General features: G+C 39.5%; 1 long non-coding RNA gene across 1 annotated transcript; it reads left to right on the forward strand.

Annotated features, from left to right (window-relative positions):
- The first annotated feature begins 94 nt into the window (after window positions 1–94).
- LOC104320473 (uncharacterized) lies at window positions 95–3,634 on the forward strand. The gene is made up of 3 exons (XR_011325413.1): window positions 95–213; window positions 2,720–2,820; window positions 3,168–3,634. It is a non-coding gene; the product is annotated as an uncharacterized lncRNA (long non-coding RNA).
- The last annotated feature ends 3,504 nt before the right edge of the window (window positions 3,635–7,138 follow it).

Genomic DNA, 7,138 nt, shown 5'->3' on the forward strand with positions numbered 1-7,138 from the left:
GAATTATCAGTGAAGCAGAGGCGCCTGTTTCAATTTCTGCAAATCTGCAGTTTGGGGAAGTACGTGAATATCACGGGGGAGTTTCAGAATTAAATGACTGGATCACTCAGACCCAGATTCTGCACAGAGAAACCAAAAGGAAAACCTCGGGCACTGCTGGCACTTCCAAGATTACATCAATAACTGCGTTGCTTCACTCACCTTATACTCACTGTAGTGTGGCTATTTTTGTCTGCAGTTGTAACGCTGCAGCACAGTGATAACTCACTATGAAAGTGTGGGGGGCTTCGCTGTGTAGTTTCATCTGTGTTTGGGCTGATTGTTGAGCCTGAGCCCCACCAGCCGCTTCGGCAGGGCTCTGGGTAGCAAGGTGGCACATCCACTTTCCAAGCTCTATTTCATACTATGTCGATGCCTTCTTTTTTGCTTATAAAAGGGTTTCCACTTCCAACGCCTTAATTCCTGGTCAAATTTTAGAGATTCGTTAACAGATAGAAAAATTGCACGGGGGCACCTAGATCCAGCTCCGTGTCTACTACCAGATGACTTAGACGTTGCTCATATACCCTTGTAGAGATCAGAAAGCTTGTGCTAGCAGATCCCTTGCAGGACTAGGACCATACTTCATGAGTTAAGAACGGCTCTCCATGCTCAGCCATGTTTGGCTTTGGCATGTTGCATATGACAAGGCCAGCTGTACTAGTAGGGGTCTGGACGTCTAATCAACCAGAAAGAGCAAGCGGCTATCTCTGGTGTCCTCCCCCATCCCCCAGCAGAACACATTTTTCCAGAGCCACTGATATTCTTGCAGCGCAAACCTGATTTATGACCAGTGCCTTCAGGAGCTACTGCAATGCACATACTTAATTTGATAGTGATAGTTCCAGTAGCACAAACTGATAACATTTACACAGGATCTTTCTGTAAATGACTTGTATTTACAGAAATAAATTCCATTAGTATCTCCTATTTTCAAACATTCAGATCTGTGAATATGAATGCTCCTGCATTTGTATAAAAATATCCTCAAGATGCTCATGCGAAAACATTGAAACATGCACAAATTATATATAGAGATATATGAGAGAAACACAGTATGAGAATTAAAGAAAAGAAATACACTAAATATAGTCTATCAAAGAAATACACTAAATAAATACCTGGTTTTAACTTGCCTGTTCAGTCCATGTAACAGTCCAACAACTACGTTGCTCAGGTGGATGGTCCCCTCAGCTACTTTCGGTTGAAGTACACAAAGCTGAACTTAGCAATTAGATAAAAAAGTTGAGCTACTTTCTAATTTCCACACTTTCAAGTACATTAAGCAATTAGCAGGAACACTTTGTGGATTAGCTTTTGCAAGCCCTGCTAGAGGGGCCTCATGTCCTTAGCCTTGCTGGAACTGCACGCTGATGAGCTAATACGCAGGTGAAACCCGCACAGCCCCCTCCCATTTGGTGCAAAACACTTTGCACGTGGTAGTAGGGTCTCTTCTATTAACTCGGAATGTTTTTAATGCCTGTGAGTTATTTGTTTGATAGAGGGCAATAAAGAAAGGTGAAAAGGGCTGTCCCTCTGACCCACAGCGTAGTGCTCTGCAGCAGCACGCAGTAGCCTCGGGTGGTTTTTATGCCCAGGATTAACAGGGATTGGGAACGATGCAGAAGCAGCATGCTGAATCAAGGGTCGGAAATCGCTTTGCGGGGCAATTTCTCTAGTAAGACTCAAAAATGATGATGATTTCCAAGTACAAACAAACACCCGAATGCCCTATATTCAGAATTTGTTTATTTAGTCTCAATTTTTATACCGTAAATGGTGCAGCTCAGAGCTTTTTGGATGAGCTGACAACGCTGCGTTTCATGGCACAGAGGTTTGGCTGCAAGTGACAAAACTATCAGAAAATCTGGGAGAAGTGAATGCAAATAAGTTTGTTAAACTTTGACAGCAAACAAGAGAAAAAAGAGAACTTGTTTTCAATCAGAGACATTGCGTCATGCCCTTTTTCCCTTATTAGGGAAGGCACTGAAGCATTTCTGTTTATGCTGAATTTACTCCTGGTGGCTGTGGATACAACTAGTTTCAAATATGTATTCTTTTTAAAAACCTTTTTTTTAAATCTCTAAAATCTTCAAAAAAGATTGTCTTGAGTCTGTTCTCAGTCAGATGGATTTCTACCTCTGGGTTTATTTTTTCCTCATGTTCATTTTGGCCTTATGAAGGATTCAGTATTAAGGAAAGTGAAACATTTCTTTTGCTGCAAAGTCCTCTCCTTGTAAAAGCAGCATGTCTTTTTTTCCTCATCCTTAATCCTCTGTCCCTTTGGTCCATTTCTTCTCCGCAGTTTTCAAGCATCATAAAAGCTGCAATTCTCTTTTCCCTAGGTTTCTGATAATTATCTCTTACTTGTTTCTACAGTCTCTCTCCTATTCCCTTAAAGAAAATTGCCAACACTCTACAAACTGCATAATGAATAATAATGAAGGATTTTATTGCACACTTAGCTGTAAGCACACTCATGAATTATCTAAGTTTGTGAATGAATATTTACACTTAACCTGGCCTCAGATACACACATGCGTTGAGAATATCAGTAATATCTGTGACAGATAGAAATGTCTCCAAGTTTTCTGTAACAGGGGAGAAAATCCTATCTTCATTTGCTCTTCAGCAGTCTCAAGAATATGTCTGTGGAATAAAAGTATTTTTTTTCTCTTAGCTGAAGGACAGAGCTGCACAGTTCATCATGCCAAGCTAATGTATTTATGGTCCGAAAAGCTCTCCTCACTCCCAGACTTCAGGCTTACAGTGGAATCCAAGGTATGTAATGATGATATGAACATGATATACTTTACTGTAACCTGTGCTTCAGGCAGCTGTTAATGCCAGTCTAGCTTTCTGTAGTCTGTAGCCAAAGGAAAGTTGTCTGTAGCATATGTATAGCTTCAGTCCGCAGCATACTTACTGTGAAGCCAATGGCATGCTGAAGTAGATGCCACAGAACCTAAGAGTCATTTGTTAAAATTCAAGTCTCAGATGTTAACGTATCTTTGGGATCATTTCTCTGTCTAAGAAAGAAATTCATTTCCTCCCTGCTAAATTACTATTGTGGTAGTGTCTAAAGACTCGTGCAAAGATGCAGAGACACATTGTACTAAACTTTACAGAAACACTGGGGAAGATGGTCTGGCTCCAAAGAGATAGAAGTCAAAGGTAGCAAAAAGGTCAAAACACATAAAGGAGAAACCAAGAACTACAGTGTGAAGGGAAACAGAGAGATACACCGACCTCCCCACAACTGCTGAGCACATCAAGAACAGCAGGACTTGAACTCAGTCTGTTGGCTCCTAGTGTCATCTTCTATTGTATGCTGCGCTTCCAACAATCTTGGCCAGGAGAGAGGTGCCTTATTATTTCAATATTGTCCCAGATAATCTCTTTTTAAGTTGCTCTTGTTATGTAGACCCTTAAATTTTCAGGCCCAGTTTATGCAAGTCATATGCTGCTTTGCTAACCAGGAGATTATATTTTTCACCAAGTGTAAATGCTTTCAGTGGCATGCAGGTCAATAATACCCTACTCACTGCTTATTTTATGAACATGCAACACTTATGCACATGATGTAGATCCAAAAATATGCACAGTGAGTTTCTCTGCAGCATCTCAGTTAGTGGTCCTGGTCCTGAACTGGTTCAGGTCTGGTCCTGAACTGTCAGGGAAGGGAATCAATCAGTCATTGCTTTTCCTTGGACTCTTGCTCTCTGATCTGCAAAAAAGAACATGAGCAACTTTTAAGTTCAGACCTTCAAAAAGCTAAGTAGTGTGGAAGGATTGCTTGATTTTATTCACATGCAACACTCCTCCTAAGACATCCTCATAGATGGTTACTTTTGTGCAGCAGTATGACATTGTTGACTCATAAGTGCTTTTTTTTTTTCCTATAATCTTCAAATATTTTTCTACCAAACTGCTGCAAGTAAGCAGTTCCCATTTTTAATTAATTAATTTTAATTTATTAACATTAAATAATGTTTGTCAGTACCTAAATGTACCTTAACTATGAAAATACCGAGTGAAGTATTATCAAAGGCTTCATTAACCTCATCACATATACTTACAGCTTCTCCCTCTACACTTATTTATGTGCATACATTAGTGAAAGCAATGGCAACATGTATTGATTGTACTGTGGATTAGATTTTAATTATTACAGTTTGTAGAACAAAGACATAATTAATTTCACACCACATACAACTGCCGTAGGATAACTTTACCTTCTTTGCAACATTTTCTAAAGAACCGGTTCTCTATGAAGTGACTCTATTTTTAATCACACTGCCAAAACATAAAACTGCGTTCGTAATTCAGGTGCTGTACACCAAGTACATCTTCAGTGTGGAGGTCTCAAGACCTTTTTGGAGTGCAGGGGCATCACCCATGCTTGCAAAGAGGAGGAGCTCAGGTATGGACACAGCTATCGTCTACATCTGAATTTCTCGTCTGCAGAGCCAGCTATCAGGTGCCAGACTGAACTTGCAAGTGCATAGTGAGAGGCAGGCTTTGTGGACAAGTGAAGATAAGAAGTAGGTACAAAACTCACAGCAGACAGCACAGACATGTATTTACCTTCCCAGAGCTCCTTGGAAAGGGCTCAAGACACCTTCAAGGGCATTTCCTCTTACAAGAGAGAGAGTGAGCACCTTCACGGCTAAACTCCTTAGTCATCTATAAAGGATTAAGCATTAGGGGGAAACAAGAAGAGCCAAAGTTCTGTAATTGATTTTTGGCAGAGAGGAGCACTCAAAAGCCCCCACAGATTTGGTAGTAGCAGGCAAAACTGATTTCTTGGATCTAGTGCTGCACAGAAGTATGAAAAGGGTGTAGACAGGAAAAGATGACACCAAGACAACAGGGCAAAAACAGAGTAGGAGCTGGCTGCCTGTTAAGAGGAGAGGGAAAAGAAGGCAAAAGAGATACTGATGTCAAATTTCTTTCCATAAAAGCCCTATTTTCTACTTGTTTCCATTTTACCTTAGCCTTTGACGTCAGTGAATGGCATCTGTTCATTCTAGCAATAAAAATCTAACCCACAGTTTCTAGATCCCACTTTTTAACAAGATTTCAGAACTTTGTCATGTGATTATTTGCACATTTCTATCTGATTATTTGCACATTTCTACTGAATTATTTGTCTGTGTGATATTCTGACCACTACATCCATCATAAAACACACCTTGGAGTAAGTGTAACAGTGGGTTTTGCTTGCCTGAGCTTCTTTCAAATTGAAATGCAATTCCAAAAGAGGAGCTAACCTGCATGTGTAGAATCATAAGACTACTTTAGCATCTTGCAAACACATTTGGAGAAAGCAAAATTAAACATTTAAGCATGCTGATTAAGGCATTGATTCTGCAAATACTTACTACCAGGCTTAATCCCCTTGAATCAGGGGGACTATTCATGGTCAGAAAAGCTGTGCCTGTGAGTAAACATTTGCCTCTCTCAGCCCTTGAAAGCAATTGCAGGGAATATTTTTCTTCTAGATGGACAGTGCTCACTTGTCGGCAGTCCACAACTATGAAATGACATATATTATAATTGTGAAAATTATATAGGACTGCCCCTAATAACAGCCTGTAGTCAGTAATTGGCTCCGTGGTGAGACGAGAAGCGCTTAGTCATTCCGTGAGAGGCACACAGGAAATGCCAAGACGAACTGTCGTAATTAGACACATATTATTAGTATTTATTAAAACACAACTAGTTACACTGGTTGTGCATATTCTGTAGGCAGGCCTTTTGAAAAACTGAGTAATCTAGCCTTAGCCATGCAATATAGGCCTTGTTTACAATAGAAAGTTGTGCTGACCTAACTATATTACTACAGTTAAAGCTGTACACCTCCCGTTTAGGAGAAGCTGTATCAGAATAGCTTATTTTTCCTTAGCAGAAAACCAGGGGCAGTATAAAACACATTTGTACCAGTATAAGTGTGCATCATTTTAAATAGTACAATTAAATCGGTTGTAAAAATTCAGACAGCTCAGATAACATAGTTAAATTTGCATATGATGTATGAAGAGACCAGACTCTCTATTTCACAAATAAATGTGAATCAATGATTCTCAGCCCTCTTGCGTGCAAGAAGGGGGAGAAGAGAGAAGGGAAAATGCCCAGTGTTTAGGATAAAGCCTTTTATGCCTGAGCATTTTGTGACCTAACCAGCATTTGCAACTCAGTGAAATGCAATGTATTCATTTGGCAGCCACCTCTAAAAGTACTTGAATCAGTCTGAACTGATTCTTTGAATAGGAACGAAGAGGGAATCACTATGGCTGGAGGGAGAGAAGCTGCTCATTTAACAAAACAGTAAAAGGTCACAGAGGGATAAATGTTTCTGCCAGCATTAATTTTACTATAAAGTTCCAGTTTCTCATCTTGAAAATTGAAGGGATTTTTTCCTTGTTCTTCCAGTAAGAGGAAGTAATGCATATATATGAACAAGCAGCACACTGTGTTATGGTGGAAGCTGGTTAATACTCTCTGAAGAAGATTTTTGTTTTCCATTGATCACTGATGAGCACCACAGCGCTGGTGGACAGACAGCAGGACCGGGCGGCAAAGTCTGGGCTTCTGCTTGCAACCGTACCTCTGGCCTGCTGTAACACCTTTGGTAAATCACCTTCTCTCTCTGCATCACAGTTTCTTCCTTTACAAAATGAGAGAAGGTCAATTTGCAAAGCAGTTTGAGAAATAATGATTACAAGTGCTATATATTAGTTGGGTGGACTTATTAGCTTCTATACCTTCTTTTCTTGTGCAATAGCCACCAATAAAGACAGATATTTCAGCTTTGATTGCTTATTAGATAACTTACTAATTTTGGATTCAAATCTGAATTCAGATTTCAAATGAAATTCAAAGCTTCAAATTATTGAACGTGATTTTTCAGTTTCATGTTACAGAAAATGCAAATTTTCATATAGAATACTTCAATAAAACACATTTTGTTCCTATTTATTATTTTGAGTATCCAAATGGACACAATCGATCTGCTCAGCAACGCTATCTCTTTTTGAAGATTCCCCTCATTAGGTATTTATAGAGAAATTGCTACAAGTAATTCCATTACCAATTG

Source organism: Haliaeetus albicilla, chromosome 1, assembly GCF_947461875.1.
Source record: "Haliaeetus albicilla chromosome 1, bHalAlb1.1, whole genome shotgun sequence".
In the NCBI taxonomy this organism is placed as follows: Eukaryota; Metazoa; Chordata; class Aves; order Accipitriformes; family Accipitridae; genus Haliaeetus; species Haliaeetus albicilla.